The sequence below is a fragment of the Cardiocondyla obscurior genome, linkage group LG28, assembly GCF_019399895.1.
Source record: "Cardiocondyla obscurior isolate alpha-2009 linkage group LG28, Cobs3.1, whole genome shotgun sequence".
In the NCBI taxonomy this organism is placed as follows: Eukaryota; Metazoa; Arthropoda; class Insecta; order Hymenoptera; family Formicidae; genus Cardiocondyla; species Cardiocondyla obscurior.
The window spans coordinates 1,445,305-1,472,385 of record NC_091891.1 but is presented as its reverse complement, the minus strand read 5'-3'; the positions used below and the strand labels follow the sequence as shown (position 1 = coordinate 1,472,385).

Below are 27,081 nucleotides of genomic sequence, written 5' to 3'. Positions count from 1 at the left end.
GGAGACGGAATGAAAACCATTTTCACGTGCGAAAAGTAAGCTCTCGACTGGGTATCGTTGGTCGGAAAAGCGCTCTTGGGTGTCATAAAAGTGTAAGGTCCTAGAATCCTTCTCTTGCAAGAGAGGAGAATACAGCACGGAACATTCTATTGTTATCTCGATCGCTATTTACACCGCACACACGCGTGATAGACTGCATCGAATTGATTTTTCCGTTCTGTATGATCGAATGGAAAATATTCATCTCGTATGTAACACATCGCGTCCGCTATTCGTTGAAATAAACCGTTTGATGAAAAACTGGATCAACATTACTTTGGACATTACAGCTTATCTGTTTGCCGCAACATATTACGATTTTGTGGGCGATGCACATATTTCGCTGTTATCGCCCATTATTGTTATTATTGATCGTGATAAAAAAAGTAGAAATTTTCGAATTTACGCGGAAGGTTACGATCACAGAGGAAACTACCTCAGATTTTACGCACAAATACGTGAATATATAAATATAAATACTTAAATATAAATTTAAAATGTTACGTTGTATACATTTCAGATTTGAAATGTTGTAAAATGTATTTTAAAAATGCCATGTGAATCTTTAACCCAGTTAAGCAAGGATCGAACAGTAGAAATATAAGGAGAAATATTTGCACTTAAAGGAAAATGCTATTCAACTTGTAATTAATTAGCAGTGCGAAAAGTTTAATGCCGTAAGGATATTCCGAAACAAACCGTGTACACTCGTAGAAGTCGTGCAGTTAGTACGCACGCTTCCCTCTATAATTCGCTGAAACTTTGCTCGCTCGACGGTAAACTCGGCTATAAATCTTTACGATCGCGCTCGCGTCCGAGTTTTTTTTATTTTACTACCGGTGGAGATAATCCGCGTATAATGACGGCTAGTGCGATGGAGGAAAATGAGTAGTCTTCCGGTGCGTTCGCTTTAACCCCTGGGCGCATAACGTATTGCCTATGATAACAGGATCTTTCAGATTTCTTTGAGGCACGGTTTTCAGCGACTGCATTTATATTACTTTAACGCAATGCATATACGCGCGTCACACCGTTATCTATTGTTCGATTTTTTAGACAAAAAAGAAAAAGAAGACATCAGCATTGTTTTCACGTAACTTATCTGCATAATAATTAAGATGGAGTATAATTGGTCTTATTCGTTATTATAACGTGATCCAAAAAGAAAAAATTAATCTGGTTCTTCGAAAGGACTCTCGATAACCCGCGGTACTAGCGCGCGAGGAAGGAAGTGGTTTGTACTCGGAAAAAAGTTCAGATTCTCAATAGCAGTTTTTACCGAATCCGACGATCGCGCGAAATTCACAGAGCGAGTCTCGTGGGCATCGCCAGGTTTGTTTGCCGGCCGCGTGGTAGTTCGAGACGTTTGGGAGTAGTAATTTGAAACTCGAAACAATAAGCACGCAGTTAGTTGCCGTCGAGTTCTCTATTATAAGGTAAAATGCACTTCAGCGCATCGCGCCTGTGCGTATGCATCCGTATGTGCATTCGGGTATAAAGACACGACTTACCTGTACTAGAAAACTTAGACACGCGTTCAGTAGTAAATATGATATACTATTTCCATTTTGTAATTCAATCAAAGTAATTATTGTACATATAAAACGCGAATAAGATTTAGATTCGAAATAAAACATTATATTTTGTGAAGAAACAACTTTTTTTCTTAGAAGATTGCATCGGATCTTTTTAAGTCGTTTTTAACGCTCTTACCAAAAAGATACAAATACGCGAGATAAATTTGTAAATTCTTTTATTATCAGCCGAAGCGTTTGCGTTTTTATTTTTTATATTTCGTTCTTATTTCGCGATAACCTGCGGGTTTCGGAAAAAAAAAAAAAACATAAGCTACGTTCGTCTGTCATGTCCGGTGCTTTGCCATCAGCAAATTGCGAGCGGATGTCGTGGCGGTATAAGAAATCGCATACTCGCGCGGATGAGATAAATAACAGGTGCGCAGGTGCATCCCGTATGGTCGGCAATATACGTTAATTATCCGACGGTATGCATTTACGTAGACCTAAGTAGCGCATCCTGCACTAGCGTGTTATGCCACATTCTTGTTATCGTCATGAAAGCTGAAATAGCGTTAGAAATTCCGGCTATTCATATTTAAACACATTACCGGTGGGTATTTTCTAAAGTGATAAAGTGATAGTTATTTGCTAGTTCGAGACGTAAACGCGTTATTACAATATAAAGCTTCTTTTTTTTTTTTTGCATCAATTATTTTTGATCTATAGATCTCCCCGTTTAAATTAATTAATATCTCTATAACTTTTAACTGTGACATTCACGAGTAAATATATTTTTAAAATATTAATTAATGAATTAAACTATTAAAGGACAGAGACATAAAAAGATTTTCTTTGAAAGGGTATTGATAACAATTCAGAGGTTGCATTAAAATTTGAAGTAGTTTGGTCAGATTTTAGGTGAATAGCCGGCAGCACTATTTCCATCTCTCTCTCTCTGTCTCGTTTCTTTTTCTACACTGCGGAACTTTTGCGAGCTCCCCGCCACGTTTCGTCCATTTATCGTGAACTATCAGATTGTACCCCTTTCTCTCACGGCCCATTTTCCGCAATAGTGGATTTGATTTACATTTGCTGACGCTCGATAAGGCACGTAGCGTCGCACTAAGCCTAACCTTTGTTTTTAATTCTTAAATGCGTTTCAAAAAGATTATGGTGCGGTGACTATTATATATAATATATTTTCATCACATCAACTCAAATAATTAAAGATAATAAAGATAGTAAAGTAACCAAAGATACCTTAAAACGGCGTAAAAATAAAAAGAAGAAAAATGCAAAGTTTACAATGTTTTGCATATAAAAAATATAATTTTGCCTATTATTCTAAAGTTATTAGTTACGGGAAAAAACCGAAAAGAAATATTTAATGAAATTCATATCGTCAGCGACGTGTCCTTCACACAAAATGTGCTCAGCACTTTCGTGCAAGAGAATGTACGGTAGAATACTTGTAATTAGAGTAGATTTTAATGGAAAGAATACGAGAAACGCGGTAGAGGTTGATGAAAAGAAAATTAGACAGGTCCATAATGAGAAACTCTGCGTATTCCCTTCACGGCGACATTGTCACTTAACACCTCTTCAGGACCCAATTTAGCAGCTTTTACTTGTCATCGTGGAAATAGCGTTTACTTCGGATAAATATTTATTTATTCTCCATTCGAGTTATCAGACTAATGTCAGTTGCAAATTAATTTTCCGGTAATCGTATACGGAGCGATATGTGTGCCAAGTATAATTGATGTTGGATATCGTTCATTGAATTCTAAATTGATTAAAATTAAATAAAGCAAGTATCTTCGTAAACATTTTAATTATAATAATTTTATTATAATTTTAGTCGATTAATTCCAGTCAACTTCTTGCCGCTGATGCGAACCGATGAATAATTTTATTTCTTACTACATTTTATTATATGTATGATCCCGTAATAGGCAAGATGGTTATCGCATGCAAATATACGATTGCCGGAAGGTTAAACGATTTGAATTCGATTATGAATCGACTTATAATCAAGTGTGCCGTGATATCAGACAATGAACGGGCAGTTTAATGGCGCGGAAACAGTACGAATAGAAAGAGAAGAACTGAAACGTAAAAAAAAAGTCAGAAGAGGGAAAGGGGTTCACGTAGCTGAGGGTCCATTTAGTTGGAATTGAAATAATTTGTTGATTTGTTGAAATAAAGTTTAGGTTATTCACACATACTTTTAAGCAGTTTAACGCGCATAGTAAAAGAATTCATACTCCGAATAATATTTTACATATTATTTCACGTATTATTTTATTGGAAATTATTGAATGTAAAAATTTTCTTTAACATAGAAGAAGGAATAAGTAAATGGCCGCGCGCTTTGCACTGTGCAGTTAATTTTAATAGGACCGAGCGTGAATACTGTCTGTAGAAAGAATTAAGACTTCTAGAATTTTATAGATATAAAAAGAAAGAGAGAATTGCGAGAGCATTATACGAAAATGTGATTCATGAATGAGATTTCGTTCTACATCTACTAGCAGATGTCCATTAACGCGTCCATCAGCGAGCATTCGGAATTTACTCCTTTTCAATTGCAACATCAATCATCCTGTCATCTCGCATAAACTGCATCTGTAGTTAGCATGCGGTACATTGGTCGCTTCCACCGCGAGAAGTTCGCCGTGAAGAAATACATTTATAACATATTACTTAATGACATTACTACTCGCGGATGATAACGGTTAATTCTTGCTCGTCGGGAACTTCAAAGCAAGTCGTATAAAAATATCAAAATTATTTTTCGCATGCCGAGAAATTTAGATATAGGCCAAAATGTCGAGATATCCGTAAACGTAAACTGTCGGGAAATCGAACCGTAAAAAAGAAAAGAAAAAAAAAATATATTGAATAATCACGCCGCTTTATAATGTCGCGAATCGAGTTTAATGTCCTCCCTACAGACTCTCCCGCTTTTTACATTCAAGTTAAAAATGGTTGGAAACGTTTAATTGGCAATTCAATTACGCGGCGGCGAATTGATGGAAGTTAGGACGTGGTGTCGAGCGATAGTCGGACCACCGAAGATTAATGTTTGTTGAACGCTCCGCGGGATCGATCGCGCCGTACGATAACTGGTTGCAGTCGATGTTTGAAATCGAACCGCATGTAGAACCGAGACGCGATCAAAGACATCCGCCGTTGTGATAGAACGGAGATGATGGGACGATCCGGTTTCAATTCAGGCGTCGGCTGATGCGTGGCATCGCTCGGGTCCAACGCATTAGGAATCAAATGGGGGATCCGGTCATAAAGTCAATATCCGATCTGTTCGCGACCGTGTCCGAAAGCGCAAATGACGTGTTCGATGCAATGTTTGATTGCAATTAATGCACCGATGTATGTAATCCGTACAGGTTTCCATCAAAAACAAATCCCCGTTCACCGTCCATCTATATTTATATTTTTAAATAAATATTAAAATGTAATATTTTAATATTTGATACAAAAATATTTCCGCACGTTTCTCTACGCGCGCGTTTATCCGCGACACTGCCGAGAAATAAAGAGTAAAACGGATTTTGCAAGCGGGAGAATTTCTTTGAACGAGCATTTTAGAATGGATCTCGTACGACAGAGGATAGGCAAATTATTCGCATATCTGCATCAAGGTGTCCGCGGTAAGCCGATGCACTCGAAGCGTGTGCAGGTTCACCACCTTGCAATTCGCGGAACTCGATCAGTGATTCAGAATATCTCTGTCCTGCTGCGTATTGCAGATCGTCGTGAGTCTCAGTTTATGTTATCGCGTCGACCTTAATGCAGCCATGCAACAGTAACGGTTAGTACCTTTGTTACGAATGTAAAAATGAATACCCAGATGTGATATGCGCGATGGGCATATGTAAACTACTCCGAAGCGCTTCAATATTGCGTGTATATGACTGCTGTATAGTATACATACTGTATCGTTTTCCTTGGAGACTAAAATTACAACTTTAGTAAGTCAATTAGAACTAGTTAGATTGCAATATTTTACGTAATTAGAAATCGAAGTAAACGATAAAATGTTATTTTTTTTTGTTATTTAAATGAGTGGTTAATATTTAATTTTCTAGACAGCGCGAAATACATATAAGAAAGTGAGAATGACTAATTTTTTTTTTAATAAAATAATCCGGGATTACCTATGGAAGAAGTATATGTATATTTTATTTAGAAATTTTAGCAAATAAATCGCTTCTTACATCGTACACGTTACGCATTAAAAATTCCATAAATTTTTAAGAATGCGTTATAAATTTATGCTATTGCCGCTTTTTAACGTAGAGACACGACGTGAAGATTTATTGCGCAAATAAATCGGACATTACTTTTGCAAAATATGATTTATTAAATTTGGTAGTATTAGATTCTCGAAAAAGTTATAAGTAACTCGATTGCGATCATGAATAAAAATTGTGATCTCGCGGAAAGATGGGAATAAAGTTGAGCATTCTGCAGCTTCTTCTTTTTCTTGTGATTGATCAGATACGATCAGAATGATTTATAAGCTCGAGTCGACAAGTTTCGGCGGCAAGATTTTTCCGCTTCCGGTCGCGTCCGGCACGCACTTCGGCGCGACGCACCGTCTGGGACTTCGGGGTGGCTGTCTGGGACGCTTGCGTCGCGCTCGCGTTGCGTCGCTCCCCGTGTACGCCGGCGTTGCTCCGGGCAACCGATGGGGATGAATCTACGCGACGCCGGGCGTCGAGTTTCCTCGTAGCGAGCGGGCGGGGCTGTTACACTCTCTCAGTGCGCTCCACGACGCTGAACTGACCACGTACAACGCGACGTCGTTCCCATGTCCTCCCTTTCCGTTCTCTCTGTCTCTCTTTCCTAATTAAACCGACGGGACCGGCGTCGTCGAAGTACGCGATCAAAAAAAATCTCAATTCGAATTTTTGCGCGCGAGTTCTATACTTCGACTCTGTTTAAGACTCGCGGGGATCGAGAGAACTTTCTCGAGAGTTAACAAGTGCCGGTGATAAGCCGATTTTGATAAGAGAGAGCGTGGTAGAGAAAATTCGCGGCAGTGTCGTGTCGGGGGTGAAACGGGATCGTGGAGGTAACGGGATCAGTTAATTGGCGAACGAACAACGGCGCGTAACTCGAGAGCGAGAGTATCCCGAAAAGTGTCAAGGCAAATGGATTAAAGGGTGGGAAGATGCAATGATCGAGAAAATCAATTAGGAATAGAAATTGGTGATTTTACGTTTTATTAAAAATTTCATTGAATTATAATTCACTTCTTACGATATTATTAGGTATTTATGGCAAATAAAAGAGAATAGATAAAGAATAGTTATGAATAAATTATTATCGATGTTTTTGGAATACACCAAAAAATTTTCAAAGCATTCGTAAATTATTTGATTAAATTGCACATTAACTTTTTAAGTTAATTATTCTTGTTAAAATTGGTATTTTTAATTAAATGACAATTTTTTTATAATCGAATAACATACAGAAATCGAGAAAGGAACGATGAAATTAATTATTTAAATAAAATAATGTGTTACTTACGTATTAAAATTTATTAATTATGTATGTGCAATTATAATTATACGCAACATTTGTAATTTAAATTACGATTTTGTAGTAAAAGACACTAGAAGTTATAAATCAGAATGAAATCAAATGAAACTGAAATTATTTTCGCGGATTGATCAATCAACAAGTGCAGCCTGATCGACGATATGTGTCGGAACTCTCGTGAAATTATTAAGTCATTGCGAGATTAAGGGAGAGATATCAACAAGTCGCAGATAACGATTGATTGACGCGAAGAAATGATTGCACGAAATTATTCCGCGGACGATCGACGCTAACTGCAACGTGACTTTCCAGAATAATTCTCTATTCGTCGATGATGATCCTTGTTAAGCGTTAGAGAACTCCCGCGAAGATTGGATGGTTCTCGAGGATCAAAGTTAGTCGCATAACGACGTGAGGAAAGTTTCTGATTGGCCGACGATGTTTAGAGGAAATTAATTGTGAGTTAAGAACTCTAATGGCGCGTTAAGACTGAACGATCAATATTTTATGAATTGCTGGCCAATTTGATAAAGAGTTGGAAGAAAAAGTTTGAGGCTCGAGGAAAATTCAATTAAAAATCTTTATCATAATTTTGACGAGATTATTTCAAACGTCGTCAAATGTTGCGAATGTCTCTTTCAAAAATGTTTCAAGAATTTAAAGATTCTTTTTTATGTGAATAATTTAATTTTATATCGCGCTCTAAAATATTGTTTTTCGTGGAATATAATTTTTGTGATAAATTCAATAATTCGATTCTGGTAAAGTAACAGCAAAATAAGTGCAAAAGAGAAAAAGTGCACAACAATTTATGTAATACGATTTTAGTGTCGCATTAATAGCGATCACGGTTGAATACTGTCCAAGTGCGATCTAAACTAACTAGATCCTTCGAGGGTGGAAGTTATCCTATTAATGATGCACCACGAAGTTCGTAATCCAGTTTCATTTGTAATCCACGGTGTGATCATCCTATAATGGAGACGATTAATTAAAGAAAGATAATGACGTTGATTTTCGTTGCGAAAGAGGAAAATGTGGCTTATACGTATATTATTAACGCAAGAAAATTTTAATTAAATTATCTTTCTTCTTCTTTTTTAAGTACTCCTTTGTTTAATATTTAAAAATCATAGAATTGTCATAATATGAATTAAATAAATACAGAATTTCTTTTAATGCTTTAAAGTCATGTGATTGATATCGAACTAATTAAAACTGACAAATCACCAATTTCGTTAATTACTTAATTGTTTATATTAAAATTACATGCAATTTCTATTACATCAGTTCTCAAATTAATTTAATATTCGTTTGATACGTATCTCGATCATTTGCGTCTAAGAAATTATCACATCAATGATCATGAGTATCCGTGGTTCAAATTTCTGTGAAAAGTGATTATCGTACGTGTTTTTTTCTTTCTTTCTTATTAATAGAAAGAAGATATTTGGATCAAACTTTTACGACCGTGATTGTAAGTTTAAATAAGTTTTATCTAATATTATAATTAGCCGTTGCGGACTTTTCGATCGCGGCTCCATAAACAAAGCATATCTCCCTTTTCCGATTTATCCAGTTTTTCAGTTTATAAAGGGTTCTTTTTTTGTTAATATACTTATGAAAAGTATCTTTAATGCGATTAAATCGTGGGTTGCGAAAGCCTTCGTATTTAGAAAATCCATGCGGAAGATAATTTGGAGCGGATGAACGTATTTTATAACTAAGAAGCTTTTATATTTTATCAGCTTGGGAAAAAGTATTAATAAAACGTGAGATTTGCATTATGAAGTCTTGTCATTATAGTATACTGCAGTCATATACTTTTACTCTAATAACGAATCTCGGGGGAAAAATACATTCACAGCGACGTTTAATGTTCCTTTCCATATTAGATTACATCTTTTCGCATATAAGTCGCGTATTATTTTAAGCAATCTTAATAATTATTATTTATCGAACGTGAGAGTGTTCAAACTGTATGCGCGAACGTAATTTCACTTATTGAGTCGTTCGCAAGAGTTGCGGTTGCACAATCGTATACGTGAACCGGTTCAGGCGAGTGGTACAAGAGAAAATTCAATTAAAAGGTCAAGCAACGAATTAATTGTACATAATTAACCGCGCGTTAAACTGCCCCGCGGTGGCTCTGATCCAGGCAGTCGAACTCTCTGAAAGCTTCGTATGTATATGCATTGTTTGCTTATTGCAGGCTTTCTCTTGGCTGTTGAATACTGTCGCGATCACTGACCATCGAATTAACTGAAATTACTTTTCTCGTACTATCACGTAGGACACTGCCAATTTTCCGAGGCCGCCCGCGGTTTTTGTTTCGCGAGATACGTCTCTCTCACTTTCTCTATACGGCTTAACGCGTTTTAAAGAAAAGAACGTACACCGAATATTATATCGAATATTGTATCACGAAAATCTAACTCTTGGATACGTCGCGGTATCCGTCAATCAGCTCAATCATTTCTAGCTTCCGTAATTATTTTTAAAAAAGAAATGTAATTAATGTCCGAATATATATTTAAATTATATTAAAAAGAGCGCAGAGATTTTTTAAATATTATGTGAGATGCATACGTCCGTGGTTCATTGCCGAAAATTATTAAATGTAAAACAGTTTTTTTTTTTAACGTAAAAGAAACAAGAGTGAATGAGACGCGTTTTGTAATGTTTAATATAATAAAATAGAACGTCGATCGAAATTACCATTCTAAAAAGAAACGGTACATGTTTAATGAAATTTCCATTTTAACACCGGCTCGACGAATTTTACATGCCGTATTTTAAATTATTCCGATTATTCCGATCGCGATCGCCTATTTCTTAGTCTATACGTGACGCCGAGGTCGATCGAGAATACAGAACAGAGTCGATTTAAGGTGGACGTAGGCAGAGAGATATAGCAGCTTTGAAGCTCCCACAAAATAGAGGAACTCATAAAATTAAATGATCGTTATTTGCATTTCACATCTAACTGACAATTTAATTTATTTTGTTACTTAAAATAAAAAATCTAAATTATTTCCGTATATTAAAAAAAAACAAATTTAAACTTGAAAGTATAATAACCTTAAATCTGCCCTGCTTTCATGTTAATTTCAACGACCTGTATCTTTTATCGTTGATAAAGTATTGTCTTTTTCGATTGTTAGAAAATACAATTGTATCAACCAAAATTTTTCACGAGATTCACATTGACAAGCTTTTGCCGCGGTAAGCGCTCCTATGCGGCGGTGTCTCTACTTGTATTATACCATAAATCCCGTAGCGCGCTCGATGAAGCGAACGAATACAGCTTTTCTCGGATAAACGACCGACGCTGCCGTTGTTCATCGCGAGTGACGAAATCGCAATTTCCGCGTTCTTCCGTCACGTGCCCGTGCGTGTGTGCGTGCATACGAGCCGGCGAGGTGCGAGATAGAAGCGGCGATGTTAAAGGATCTCGCGAGACGCGAAGGCGCGATGGCCCGTAAGCTGCAGATAAGAGCCGAGGCGAAACTTTGGCTGGCTGCAGGAGAGTAGTGCTTTTTTTCACTGTCTGAAGACAATGGAGTAGGTACACTGGAAGGGCGGGAAACCGTAAAAAAAAAAGGAAAAGAAAGAGGACGGGTTAGAGGTGGTGAGAACGTCGAAAAATGTAACCCGTTGAATACTAAAGTATAAAGGAGGGAAAAGTAACGCATGCGTTTTGGACACCGGTCTATTTATACGACTGTCTCGAAAGAATTTTCATATGACGCGACCACCGAAGTTTTGACTTGTATTAATACATAATGTACCATATCCGTAATATTCAGTTCGTGTTACTTCGTAAGTTTACCGTGTTATCTAAAATAACGTTTCTGCTGGATGTAGTGAACTAACAATTATTACGCACTCTCATTAATCACAGCTCGTTAGACTAAATTAATGACTCTTACGAGATAGTAGAATCTAAATTGATGAAGACCGCGATATAGCACAATATGGTTGAAGCTTCGTACGGAAACGAAGATAAATTGTGGTATTTAACATTTGCATAATTTTCGATCGGTATAGGAAATAAAAATGTAACATTTATTACGAAGCTCAAGAAATGTTGACTTTGCGTAAAAAAAAAAAAAGGAAAAAAAAGAAAAAAAAAGGAAACGTGATTTTGGTAGATGCCAGTCTCTAATCAAACGATAAATTTCGAAACACGTTTTTATTTGTTCAATAAGCTCGAGACACGAGAAAATACGAGTTTAGTATCGTAAATTGGTGCCGTATCGATAGATTTGATCAAATGCGCTTTGCGCGAATCGTGGCACATTTTTCTCGATAATAATAACGACTTAACCGGGTAGCCTCGTAATCTTTCGACGAGCGTATTCGGCACGGTAAACTCGCTCTCGCCGTATGTAACGATTACGGCCGTCGTTCTACCGGACGTTTACAATCGATGGTAAACTCAGACGCGGATTTATCGTTGGACACGTACGCACGCACACACGGGCGCACACGTGAGCGCGTGCGTCTGAGGGTGCACGCGTGGAACACAAAGGGCTGGCTTTTGAAATTAGATCATCGAGTCGAGGTGGAATGGTGGCGGAAGCGGGATTCCGAATCTTCGAATCGGCTTAACGTCGAATCCTTGAATAAGCCGGTACACTCTCCAAAGGTCCGTTAAGCCGGTCGTTTAGTCTATACACGGACTCTTCGGCGAGTGGCACATTCGTTAAAACTGCGCCGCACAGTATTTTGCAGATTACATTGTACTTTTCGGGAGGAGGGGGGTAGGAAGTTACCGGGAATAACACGCGGTCGCAAATTTGAAAACGAAACGCAAAGCCGGATCTGTTTTATGTAACATTTTGCTTTACCAGCGAGATAATCGGAGAAAGCTAATTGCAGACGTAACTCATGGGGATTATTACTTTATTAAGTATCCTTGGCGATTTAGCCGGATTCATAGTGCAATTATACGCGAAAATAGCACGGGATTAATTTTTACACTTTTATCGTTGGAATGTAACACGGATTTGTGACATCTTTATGAGTTTAGTAAGATGAGTAGTTACAGACATTAACTCGATTATCATTTTATTAACGTTTGAGGCTTGCGACTAAATATGCAGACTCTCTTCCCCAAATTCTAATGACATTTTAATTGAAATTTTGATTAATTATATGTATTATTTAATCGCGGTTTTAAGTCAGACCATAAAGCTGTATTTTAATTTATAGCCGAGACTACTCCGTGAATCATGTCCTTCGCGAACGCGATATAAAATATCTGACGTAGAATCCCGAAATTACATATGCATGAGATCACACGGGAACCACGTGTGACATCATTTAGAATCATGAATCTATCGTGTCCAGTCCGATATTTGTCGCGGCGATTTTTCTCGCGACGCGCAAATCTCACGGAATGACGGTAAAAAGCATCGACCGAGTTTCCGGCATGTTTTCTGGCGCGTTTCCTTAGCGTGGCGATTGGTGGAAGGCGATGGCTGACGAAGGAACGCTTCCGGAATTCTTATATGCACTTTCTGCACCCTCATATCCATCGTCGGTTTTTCGCTCGTCAGTAGACGATCTTCGACGAACGGAGATTCCAGATTACTTTTTGCACCGAGTCGCGTATCCGGCTCTACACCTTTTTCGCTTTTATCCTGGATCGGTTGTGTTTTCATTATAGAGAAAAAAAAAATTTAAACGTGGCTTACGAAAATATACATATATCGTAAAATGTCTTTTTATTAATCTCTTAAGTTACTTAATTAGGTTACGCTCTGGGTTCTTAAATTAAAAATTATTAATTTAACTTTATTATCTTACTAATAGTCTCAGTTATAATTAAATTCATAATCTGTAACACATTTTTATCCAATATTTGATATTATATCGAAAAAATTCTGTCTTTTTTTCTATTTCTATTTCTTTTTGAAATTATAAATTGTAAAACTAGAGAGAAATGTATCCTTCGCAAACGAAATAGTAAAAAACGATATTTGCACGTCTTGCAGATGGTCATAACGATGTGAATTTGTTAAAAGTCGGCTGGTCTTGCGAAAAATATCTTTGTGCGTCTTGGCGGTTTTTACGGTAAAAGCATTTGCGATATATTGCACGGTCCGAAGGGAACGAGAAATATTCTCGTTAATATCGTCAAGGGGGAATTTGAATAATTAAAGACTTGGCGTTTTAAAAGCTAGCTAAAATAGAAACAGATAACCCCATTGTAAAAATACTTTTTAGGATATCTCGACCGAATATACTTATCGCAAACATTTATATGTATTAATTTGCTTATAAAAATATTATAAATTGAGATTTATACATTTTTAATCAAATTATGTTTTATTAAATATCGATTTTTATACGAAGAAATTTTTACGCGTTATTGATTTTCTGGATCGTATTTGTAATCGTATCTCATTTGTGCAGCTGTAGCTACATCTGCTGCACATATTACTTGCATATCACGTTTCTGATTGACGATAGTAATTTCGTAATAGCCTATTGATACTCATTAATTAATTACATATACCCACGTACTTCGGAGAAACCTTAGCCACGATATCCTAACTAACGACACACGACCGTAAACAGTCGTTAAACGGGGTAATTGAATCAAGCTAACATGAAACGCATTCCTAATATTTACGATTGGACATTGCTTGGTCTACCGTATCACATATTTGGACCCCGATACTCGTGCATTCTGAGTAAGCACGACTCGTGTGATTGCGATATACCGTAGAAGCATCTGCCGTTTCCGATCACGTAGGAAAGTTGAAATTTCGGTGCAAAATTTAATCTCGTAACTCTGGCTGATCTTTAAAATTAATCTTAAAATTACTATTAATTTTTAAATTATTTTTTTTCTTTTTAATCGTTAAATCGATTACAATCTTTAAATCAACGATCATCATAAACGAGAACGGCGTTTGTGTTTGGTTATATGTATAAATTGATATGCCGGAAGTCGGGTGAGAATTTCAACGGAGATCTGTTTTCGAAGCGGGTCTGTATTTACCATCGGATTCGTGGATTTGTCACGCGGTCTTCAATAATTTCATCACGCCAGGCCGATCGATATGGGTTGCCGCGCGAGATTGCGCTCGGACGATGACAGAGTTAATTACGTTCTTTCGACGCAGTAGCCGCTATACGCTACACGTGTTTCAAGCAATCTGGAATACCGAAACACTGGACATTTGTTATTCTTGTTTTGCGCAATTGCGTTTAGGTACGTTGTCCGTATGTTTGATTTAACTCGATGGGCAAACGTAATCATAGTAACACGTGGAAAAATTCGAACGCGGAATATTTCATATAGAAACAATTTACATATGTTGAAAACTCTTTGAAAAGTAATGAATAATAGAACGTCATTAATATATGTATATTTATATGCGAGTCTCTCTATTTTTGCGAATTATATCCGCGAAGTAATTAATCTGAATATACATATTCGTGCAATATTTTTATATTTATAAAGAACGCACGTGAAACGCGATGCTGCCAGCCAAAAATATCTATCAAAATATTTTTATATCGTAACGCGGGAATAATTTCACTTTAATAAATTAATGAACGAGTTTTATTGTAATAAATAGGTATGCGCGCGTACGAACTTCTACTCGTACGTTTAGGTTTTCTGTTTTATTTAAGATATCGTTATAGTAATATAATATGTAATTACTCATCGGAAATTTCGTGCAAAGCGCAAATTGGAGCAAACACGTCGATTAATATTCCTATGACAATTCCTGTGATAATTTGTAATTTTCCGCATGCCACAGACAGTTCCTCGCACTGTACCGAATTCACGCACCGGCCTCGAAATTGGTTAATCTCCAGCGGTCGCGTCACGATTGGGTTCGAACCGGCGGTATGCCGGCGCCCTTCCTTTGTCTCGCTAGTTAAATAATCGAGCAATCTCGTGTTCCGAGATTGCTCATCTCGCACGTGGTCGTTTGTGGTGCGAGTTCCGTCGCGACGTGAGACAAACGCTTTCGCAATATGCTGCATTCCAGCCCTCGAGAGTTTCGAAACCAAAACTTTGAAAAGTGCCGGAAACTAGCGAGTTTTAAATTGGGCGATCCGAAAATAATTGATGTTCTGACAGTAATCTAAATTTTTTTTTTTATAAATTTTGATTGTATAAGACATTAGAATAAATGTAAAAACTAGTTTTAAAACAATGAATTCTGTTTTGCTCGCATTTCTTTGATACCAAGGTATTTTTAATTACTTTTTTTTTTTTTAACAAGAATATCGTTTTTATCTCCTATTGCTTCCCGATAAACGCTACAAATTTTTCGCGCTAATTCGAATTCGGGACACGAATCTCGGTTATCGGGGTTAATGATTTTTATCGCGAGTCCATTCCCACAACAGCAAGGTTTTGCGTATTTCGATTTTTTTTTCGCCGCCGCGCTGCGCGTATGTGCAAATTCACACGAGATCGAACATTTCGGTTGGGTGCAGACTGTAATTGTCGTTTGTTGGCCGTTAAACGCACTCGAACTTTTAGCGGCAACCATAAAGCCATGCATACGTGAAAACGAAAATAGGATTAACCTTTAGATATCGAGATTCGCTGATTGTGTTAAAAGAATGAATAAATAATAACTTAATTGTAACGCATGGTAAATGTCTTTACATTTTCTGCAAATTTTAAATTCCATTTTTGGAATTGGGTAACATAGAAACAATATTTTGTTAAAAATCACATTAATAAAGAACTTTTTAAACAATTCTATTTTTCTTTTATTCGCGTAACAAGTCTCTCAATCCCTTTTAATAAATTAAAATTGGGATTATATCTTTCTATAGTGATTCTGGTCTGATTTTAATAATTTCGGAAAACTCGTTACTGTTTCACTGTCGAAATTACACGAAATTACAATTTTAACTCGTGCAACCTTTTTTTCAGGGGGAAAAAAAAAAGCTGATGCAATTCTCATGCTTTTCGGATTTGGATTTTGTGTGTTATAAACGCGGGAAAATTACGGAATCGGGCGAACCCTCCGCGCAATGGTGAAATCGAGTAATCTCAAAACGCAGGAATGAATATATCGCGTCTGACTACTCGTGAAACGTGATTATCGTTTGCCAATAGCGAAACGCTTTGGTCCAACAGCTGCCAGAACATTTGACACGAGTGGCACCGAAATTGTTACCGTTAGAGCGTTCGGCGTTTCGACTTTTCGACGTTTTTCGATCTACATTCTCGACCGCGTGTAGATTGTACGTACCAGCACTATACTTCCGAAAATGGCGATATATTTTTACGACTGACAACTTGTACGTGCCAATCATACGTACATATACGTATAAGTGCATCCAGCATTTGGTAAGCGCGCAGATGAAACTGAAACAACGCGTATATCACGAGAAAATGACGTCCCCGTAATCGCTTTACATATTCAAGTCCATCAGATATTTCAAATCGATTTTGCACCAACGAGCATAATAAAAGATATCGAATAACATTAAGTACGAAGTAATCGATTGTTTTGCGAAATCAGAATTCAACTGAAAGTGGATATCGAACATTTGGAAAGGATTTAATACCGAGAGGAAGTTACTATCGGAGCAATCCAACCAGGTGAAATTTAAATCGCCAAAGTTCACCCCGTACGGACGCGATGGAATCCTCTCACTCCCTCCCCTTCTTTTTCTCTCTGTAACTATCTTCCTATTTTCTCCGTCCATTCGGATATCGATTTCTTTTCGCGGACACCGTCTTTTCTTCCGCCGCGGAAATCTATAACTATCGAGGCTCCTCTGCGTATCTCCCGGACAGGGATCCAAAGAAATTCAATTAAGAGCGAGATTAGTCTACGCGGAAAAGTTCACCGTGGATTTTTTCCATTTTTTCCAGAACGCGATTTTCGAGTCTACTAATCGCGGCGTCTGATTGTTCGATGTTTTCGCCGGATCCGATTGCGAGCAATTTTTCTTTTTTCCAGGTCGCCGTCCGGCTTTGATATAATTCCGCGGAAGGCGATTAACGAATGACGAAAGTTCGGGCAAAGGGATAAACTTTCTCGCCGCGAGTTCGCGCCCTTTATTTACTCGGTGCCGCGGTGCCAACAGTTCGCGACGGCGAAAAACTGGGTTTACGAGCCGCAGTCGTAAATGTGACGCCTAGTATTTATACCGCGGAAAATATTCGGAAGATCACCGGGGAGTTATGAAATAAGCTTTATTTAGAAACGATGGCGAATTGTATTATTTGTTTGAATTTCGCGTATAAACAACGTATGAGTTTGATTTTAATTAAATACTGAGTATTACAGCAAACAACATGCTTTTAAATGCGATCGGCTTTAATTAAAATTTTGATGATATTTTGAAATTTGTCGAAACTGAAGCTGTATAAGTGTATAGTTAACGGAAACATCGAGAGAGTGCACTTTGACATTTTCCTCCCTGCTTTGCTGTGCACTTACCAAGTAAAAGCGTAATACAGTAAAATAAATATGAGTTAACCTCAAGCTGTGACGCGTAAATAAAGAATATTTTACGCAATAAAGACTCAATTAAAGTTGTTAGAACCGCATTTGAATTAGTACGGAATAACAGAACTTTCTTATCTTGATAATTTGAATCGAGTGAATAATTTCTACTTCCCTGATTTTTACGTACCAAATTTATCTTCCAGTTTTAAAGGAACATACATTTCCCTGCAATATTTATACGCGCTGTTTTTCGTGATTTACGCATTAGTCTTGCAGCCCGGCACGTTCGTATCATTTCGCTTGGGTTGAATCGCAAAGGTTGGCAACGCAAATTTATGTGCTGCTCTTCTCTTGCTGTATCGATTTTCGAAAGAAAATATAAAAAGGGACCGTCAAAGAAATACGTTATACGCACTCGCGCATATGATGAAATCGTGATGTTTTACGCTCTCGTCACGCTTCGCTGTTGATACAAGTCTATCTTTTCTTCGATACATTGAAGTCACCGCGATGCATACAAAGTACGCGAACGGAAGTTAAAAGAAAAAATAGAAGACGCTGTCGGATGTTGCACATTATGCGTGTTTGCCACTCGAAGTCGAGTACCTTCGCAAACGTCTTCTTTCCGAAAGCTAAACACCTCGTCAAATAAGATAAGTTCGAAATTTCGGTAAAATTTGAATTCTTCAAATCAATTTAATTTTATTTACTTATGTTTACCGGCAACCTTTGAACTTTGAATATTTGTCAGCTGACTGAGAGAAATATTTTGCGAGGAAGTTACTTTACTTTGTTAAACATTTTCCACATTTTGCACTTTCGTATTTTAATTAATTGTAAATTAATGAGCAAGCTAGAATTTGGCTCGGCTAAAGCTTTCGAAGGATTTTGCAAGATTTCTTAAGACACGTGTGCGAAAATTTGCGATCGTGATAACGGCGGGAGACTATTAATTATTTCCGTCTTAATTAGATTGCAGCTAATATTATTTAGTACACAATTAAAAGGTTATATGATAAATAATCCGTCGTGATTTACTTTGCTACGTCAATTTTTACGATACACCGTTGCAGTAAAAAATTATTTCTTTTTTGTCGTTATGTAACTACAATTTATATGGCATTAATATCATTCTCTCTTGGACAGTTTCGTGGACAAATAATACAATAATGCAGTAACTAAATAAAAATAAAAAGTCTAGCTTAACTTGACGGAACTCGCATCATGTCGAAACTTTGAGCACCGAATTTAAAGAGCTTCAACTGTCGACGTGGAGATGTGACTCTGTTGGCATAATCGTTTGGCACAAATCCTGGGCCAAGTTTTACGGATGCACGCTTCACGGTTCGAATAATTTGCCGCAAAATTCTTTCGCGTTAAAATCTACGTACATCAACTCGCACCAAGTAAATATATTCATAATTAATCGATGCGAGATTGATTTTTGTTTATGACCGTTATACATTTTTGACGAAACGTTTCAATGAAAATAACGAGAGACGTAGCGAAATATTTTGAAAATATCAAGTTACAGCTGCCTCATATTTTAAAAAAGGGAGGGATAATGTTTCTAACAACAAAACAAACATTTTTTAACGCCATCGAGTAAATAAGACGATTTTTCAGCTACATTAATCGCAATCCATTCGTCTTTCTCGTGATAGATATCAAGGGGTAAACGAAATATATGTCTACAGCAGTCTCGCTTTTCTATTTTGACGTTATATTGCACGGGATTCCCTTAAGTCTCCGCGATTCACTCCAAAATTCACGTGTTCAAGCAGCGCCTCAGGTGCGCCATGAGACGAATCCGCCGCCACCCTTTCCTCTTTATCCTCAACCCTTCGCTTCTTCCGCCTCCGGTCCATTTTATATTTTTCTCTACGGACCGCGAGTGGAACTTTTACTCCCTCGGAGGCAATGAAGGCAACGAAGTTCAGTGCGCTTTTTAGATCCGCGTTAGTGCCGGTTCGTTAGTTCGCCGAGTTATTACAGAGGTGCACAGGCAGGTTGAGCGCATCTGTATCATAACTTCTTGTTTAATAACATGATACTAGATAGTTATAATTGTAATTAACCATTATACGGAATGTCGTGCCGATAAATGTATCACATGTTATCGCACAAGAAAGTAAATCGCAATTTAAATTAATTTTTTTTTTTTTTTTACGCGTGAATAAGTTAAAACGAGATGCAAATTAATTTATTATAACGCGAAAGAATAAATTTTATAATTAATAATAAATACAAGGACTTGACGCGTTTGTGAATATAATTTCTATTTCAAAATGAAAACTCTAAGTTTCTCTTAAGAGCCGACTGTCGCCGGAGCTTATAGCGGTAATTAAAATTAGAGAGTACCGCGGATTTTCTCGACATAACTTCTGCTTCCAGAAACACCGCGACGAATGCTAAATTAATTTTCGCGACGAAATCGCCTTTGCTTTTAATGCTCCGTCGTCGTTGACGGCGCGCGGCGCGGCGCGAGTAGCGTACAAAAAACGAAGAGAGCAGAATTTATGATTGCACGCAAATGCATTGTGGATTTTGTCATCGAGTTAATTCAAAATAAAGGTTGATTTTCTGCCTTCACGGTATATGACTGGTTTAAATATTTATTACCTTTTAAAGGAACTTTGTTAACTTATTTTTTTAACATTTCTTTCTCTTTTTTACCGTTTCTGGAAAAGTTAACTGCATGTATTCACGTTTCGAGCCCACGCATACGCTTGTTAATGCTACTCTTTCAACTCGGATCACGCAAATCACATGATTTCCTCCTTCGAGTCGCACTCTGCAATTATGTAATTATCGTTTCTCACGATATCGTGCATCGGATCGAATAAATATCGGATTAACAAACTATAAAAATGTCGGGGTTTCGCATTGCTGCACGAAGGAAGTCATGAGTACGTCTGAATAATTGAAATTAACGAGAATATTCATGGGAGGCAGGGACAGGGACTTCGCGCATCATTTCGCTAGCCGGGAACGTCGCGTGGAAATCTCGACGCTGCGTTATTTGCATTGCAAAAATCCGCGGCGGGCAGTTCGTTACATCGAGCGCATTTGCAAATGATTCGAGAGCCGCGCGAGTAATCCGAGACGGTTTCTCCGGTTTCTCCAGTCGTACCGAACTGGATTAACGTATCATTGTCCCGCGGCGCGGAAACGCGCGACAGTTTGGAACTACGTGGGGAACGGCGTTACGTATGGTTACCGGCTCCTGCGGGCAAGCGGGAAATTCATCGCTTCTTGTCCAGCGGGAGACGAAACGAGGAACTCATTCATAATCGAGCGAGTTAGCGGCGCCGAAGTTTTCGATGGAATTTCGGTATTCCGTTAATGGCCCTGCCTCCCCCGAGAAACCCTCCGGCCGTCCCTTGTTGACACGGCGACGGCGGAGTGATTTCGTAGATCGCTGCTGCAGCAAATTTATAGTTGCCACTACGTCGCGCATTAAGACATGAAAGATACATTGTCTATTAGATATTACCAGGAGCCTAACGATCTTAATTATTATGGTGCGAAACAATATTTTATTAAGCTGATATTTGGATGTCGAGACAAAGTGATTTTGATAGGAACTAAATTAATTTTTTTTTTTTTTTTGTCCTTTATTCTTTGTAAAAAATATTATTGCGTGAAACTGTATTTTCGAAATGCATTGTAACGCTTTAATTGAGTTATTCCTTTCATAACACGCAGTTTTACGTAATCTCGCAATAACGAAATGTTGAAATATATTTTTTTTAACGCTTTTGTTACCCTTCTATTATTTTTCTCTGAAAATTTTACCATTGAGGTATCGGTTAGAAAGGGGATTAAAAACTGTGAAATTCGCGTAATTTTGCACGCGCCGGTTCTTCTTTTGTTATTCACGCTCTCTTGCATTAACCATTAATCTCAATCGACCAATCCCCTTGTGTGAATACTAAGTATTTGTGGCCGAGCTTTTCGATAAAGATGCAGAAAATTATTTACGAATAAAACGGCTTTCGAGAAAGTTGGACGACGATCAGCGGGGATTTAATTTGATTTTAGTGCCATCATTGGACACAGACTCGCAATATAAAGCGTTCATTTACGGTAAAGAGGATTGTACGTATCGAATAAAGAGAACGAGAGGCCAAGGGGATAGGAGGAGGTGATAAATTCTATGCTATGTCACAGCATTTAATTTGTAAGCGGTAATATACATATGTAGAGTTCAGATCAAAAGGAATCCGATTACGACGAAACCAATGAAAGAGCAGTCGAACCTTTAAATATACGAATGCGCTCGTCGAAATCACTGAGAAAATCGGACATCAGAGATTTGTATCAGATACTTAAAAATTATTCTCTAGCCAATAAAGCGATAAAAACTACGAATCGGCGTCATGTCTTAAGTTCGGTATAGAAATCGAAAAGTTAAAATATTGAAATATTAAAATTCGTTCGGTTTTAAAATACATACGTAAGAAGCTGTAGCAATTCTCGCTAAGCGAATGCTCGCAGGGGACGGACTTTATATTTAAAATTGTGCAGCTGTAATTTATTTTCAAATTTACCTTAATGCCTGTATTCGTTTGAATGCACGTTGTCGTGCACCGCATCAGCGCAAAATAGAACGTGGAAGATCAGCGAGACATTAACAGAAATATTTGGATCGTGCAGTGGCTACAGCTTCATGAATGTACACATTCGCGCGCGCATACACACACATACACACACGCCGGTGTTGGATAATAGAATGGTTTCTCGATGTTATCGTGGCAAGACGCGCTGCACCGAATTTACGAGATATCCTACGGTGGTGAAAATGCTAAAGCAACAGTTATCCGCCTCCAGGAGTTTCCTCTCGAGCAACGTCGGTATGTATGTATGTACGTACGTACCCGAGCAATGTATACATATAACAGCGTGGGAGATTTGGATTATACTAAGCTGCGATTGCCCTTACGGCGGCCCCATAAAAATATGGACAGAACTTTTCAAACGACCACGCGAAACTGCGAAAACTGACGAGCTACTCTTCAATTACGTTGGTTTTTTTTTATTTTTTTTTATTTTTTTATTTCTCCATCGCGAAATCAAGAACCGTTCACGATTTGATGTATCGGATGCAACGATATTTACAGTTCCATGTAGATATGATCCAAATGGAGACTTTTAGGAACGTTGAAAGCGATATAAAATATACATCTGCGGATAACGTTTTTCGTTACGTTATATAATAAATACATGATGCGATAAAAAATGAAGATTTTTTTTAAGCTTTGCGATAAACTAGGACTAAAAATAAAGTAAAATTGGAGAGTTTTTTTTCGCGATTCATTAATTTTACAGAAACACGTTATATTATAGATAAAATATTTTTATTTAAAATTTTTTGGCGCATAAAAAAAAAAAGAAAAGCTTTACTCATCCAGCTGTCTTAATTGACGTGGTTATTTTATTTATTACGCGTTGCTAAAGCTTTCTTTTTTTATTTTTTTTTTTATTTAAAATTCGTATTTACGTTAAAATCGTTAGAATCGAGGAAATGCTGTCGATCGTGCGGCATGAAAAAGTCTAAGTCCGTCCGCGTAGCAACCCGTATCTGACATTGCGCGACGCAAACGACAAGCAATCTCTCTGGGAACCGTCAGTCATGTATCACCCTGCAACACCAGCGTTTCGTCGCCCGTTGTTTCGCGCCCGCGATCTAATTCTCGTCGTGTTGCTAGCTGTTTCGTAGAACGCGGTTGTATTGGGCCACGTTCCGCGGGGACCGGACGATTAAAATTAGCGTGGAAGCGAGCGGGCATTTGATGGAGTTTCCTCTATTCGCGACAAATGATTCACTAAAGAGATGGAGCTACCCCGCCGGTTCTCCCGCACGCGCTTCGGAGTGGCCTACCCCATCTAATCTAACTCGAGTACGTTCTCGTCATTACTCAACGAGTCCGCCACGTAAACGCTCACTTCTCTGGAGATTGGACGGCGAACGGAACCATTTATCGGATGTATCAGCGTTATTATATCGCTCACGATATTCGTGCACGTATACAGGTCTATGTGCGAGAGTAATTTAATGGCCCGTCGTCGGAGCACTTGGGGGACAAAATTGCAAATAGTTAATGCGCAAGTTTGCGCATCCATTGAGAGCTAGATCTGTAAGCTGCATGCGTTATTCATACGACAGATCAGCTGGGACGTAATTTTCACTTGTGAATTTTGCGAAATTAAAAGTTTCAAGTGCTTCACATATTTCGATTGTTCATTGGGGGATTGTTTTATTCGTTCCTCGGATTTGTTCGTTCGCGAAAAAGTCCGCGTGCCATTTCCGCGGTTGCGAAACGTTGGTATTAAACACACGTTTGTGAAACACTTGGCTCGTAAAAGCTCGCCGCCGCATTAATGCTTTTCAATTTGTAGCTGCGGAATGCAGCGTTAGAGAATAATGTTGCGCGCGGATGTCAAACGAAACGGTTCGCAATTAGAGATGAAATTTGTTAACGAGCATGCATGCATGTTAATATACATTGTAATTGTTAACGAAGAGCTGTATATCACTCTATCGAAATGGCAATACAAATTGACTAAATTTATCAGCTTTGATCAAAATGTACGCAGTCGTTATTTATTACAGTGGTTATTTGTTGATGCTTGGTTTCTGCGGTATCGAATTAAGTTCTGTAGCATTCTTCAATATTTGGCTAGAAAATCGTACAATATTGAATTACTTACTCAATAATCTGTTTAACAGAATCGGAAGTATAACCCTATTAATTATATTGTTCGGAAAATTTAGCGGGATTATATTTATACTACCAAACATAACAGTATTATTACAAGTTCAATTGATACGTAAATATATATATATTAGCTGGTTAAAATTTACGTATATGTATAATTGCGGCTCAGTTTTACAATCAGTTCAATGAATTAAAAACATTAATTTGTAACGAAGACAATTGCAATGAAAGCAGCGAGATTTACAGGTGAAAAAAAAAAAGAAAGGGATACGAGCGAAACTTAGTTTTCTGTCGATCGATACAAGACCCTTTTCGGTTGAATTCTCACCCCGGGAAAAAGCTATCCCTCGGGACTCGTGAAAACGATTTGTACATCCTGACTCAAATAGGAAAACAGTTCGTTTCCTCATTCGAAATCCATAAAGCGGGGGAAACGTGCGTATGCGTGCTTCGATACGGTATACTTGAAACGTTTGCCATTTTGCACGAGGGCGTAAAGAATTACAACTTCCTTAATCGAAAGAGTTTCCGACGGGACGTTCGAGTTCCGTGCCATTTCCCGAACCTTAAACGAGAGTTTATAAAACGGATCCGCCTGATAAAATATTCAGGGAAAGGGGGATTGCAATTTAAGAGATTAGACGACAATTTAATACGGAGTATCTTTTTTTACTAGTACATTACGTCTGATAAATTTGACGCCTTACAAAATTTCATGAAAACACCAGAGCTATATAATTCCACCCCGGTGTAAAATATTAAATTTAAATGTACACATTTTTCCAAAGATATCCCGTAACTTAATCTTTATGGAACCATTTATGTTAAATGTAACGGATATTACACGATAAACGTTAAGTTTGCAGAAGCTTTCAAGTCCCTAGATGCGTGACTGTCACGCCGATACTACTATAGTCTGATCCACTTTTTTTTATCTAGTCACTCAACGCGTTACAATGCTCCGGTATGTTACGATTTCCATTTTCGCTTTAATGGACCTATTCGCGAGTGACAAAGTAAATGCGACAGAAAAACGCGAATCAATAAAAACCATTTACCGTACAATAATCTTTCAGTGAAGTCGTGTCTTTTTAAACATAATTTCGACATGTTACATGTTATTCTTTGGTTGATAATTCTGATAATTTTTTTTACAAAGATAGTTAAATTCAAGCAATATAGCTTTGACTGCAAAGAAATTTTTTTAAATTATTTTTTTTAATTTTATTGCCAGGTCAAAAGTGACATCTTTATGTGGGAATTAATTTTTTTTTTTCTTTCTCTTCGTGTATGAAGACAGCAAAATACGGCGGAAATTGCTCGAAATTTGCATGTCTCGGTCGAGTTATTACTTTTCAGTTTAGCGCTCGAAACTCGCGTCCCGGCGATATTTACGACACCCTTCCCGCCGAAAGTGAGTACCACGAAGATGCAATGTCGCGCTACGTGCTTGCGTTTCTCTGTCAAATTAAAGTAACATTGTATGGCGTTGCGCTACTGCAGCGTGGATGCAGCAGCCGCTACAGCACCGCTCGATTTCCTGCGTCCGAACAACAACTGTCATTATTCAATGTCGACTGTCACGAGAAACCGTTTATAATGCGCCACGCGAGCCAGGGGACCGCTACGGACAACTCGTTAGTATCGGTTATCGACATTAACAACGGGAGCGCGTTACGACGTTTGCATTGGGCGACGGTGACACGAGTTCGCTTAACACCGCTTCGAATCTCCGTGGGGCAATAATATTACGCATTTACCGTCAGCGATTAATATCCCGGGGGAACGACCGTGAAAGCACTTGATTGTTACTAACAAGAAACGATAATCGGTGATCTCGACTGTATTGTTTCTTAATTGTCATTTTTATTTTTTTTTTATTTTTTTTTTATAATAGCTAATAATTAATAATTATAGGGAATTACACGAAATAACGATTAATTATTATTACTAAACACGGGTAAAGTAAAAAATATTAATAAAATTAATCACAATTTTTTACTATTAATTAGAAGATTCCTTGCTGTTTTTTAAGAGAGCCCAATTACTACGAAAAAATAAATCATGCGACTTACCAATCTGCATGAACTTCAGCGGAGTTGTAGAGTTCTGCCGGTGACTGTAACATAAAATGGAAAATATTAATGTAGACATGTTAGTATTTAAATAAATGTAAAAGTAAAGTTTTATTTTTATAAAGATTTTATTTAAAAAAATTCATGCTTACCTAAAAGTTGCTCCGCCGATGCAGGATGCCCGTTCCGGGCCTGCTCCTCCTCTCAGATGGGACGTGTCGAGTCATCCTTCCGCGCACTGGACACTCGCGAACGCGCCCGATTAATTACTATCACAAAAATTAATTTTTTATTAAACACTTTCGCACGATAGTCCACGACACTCCCGTCAAAAAAAATTTTTATATAAAAGAAAGACGTCCGAATACTTTGCGGAACTCCCGAAGCGACCGACGAACCGGCTGCGGTTCGTATTCGTAATGTTTCGGCGTGCGACACTTTTCTCCTTCCACTTTTTTCCAACGGAGATGTCAGAGTGGTGCTTTCCATGAAAGTCTTCCTCTGGATTTTTATCTGAAACAAAAAAGTAATATTTTATTAACAAAAATAACGTAATGAACGTACTTATATAATCCTTTAAATATTATAAAAGGCTGATTAGCTTAATAAAAATTCAGTAAAATGATAAGAGATTTAATTTAGTAAATGATAACTGTACGATAATGCGGGATGAATATGCAATTCGTGATTATTCTGACAGACGAAA

The 27,081-nt window shown here is 37.7% G+C and overlaps 1 protein-coding gene across 1 annotated transcript in view; it reads left to right on the top strand.

The window, feature by feature from the left end:
- The first annotated feature begins 4,575 nt into the window (after positions 1–4,575).
- The window catches only part of LOC139112368 (uncharacterized), a 41,402-nt gene continuing 18,896 nt past the window's right edge, over positions 4,576–27,081 (top strand). The window contains exons 1-2 of the mRNA XM_070673349.1: positions 4,576–6,748; positions 8,567–8,604. The gene's annotated coding sequence lies outside the window, so the exon portion shown is untranslated. The remainder of the gene's footprint in view (positions 6,749–8,566; positions 8,605–27,081) is intronic.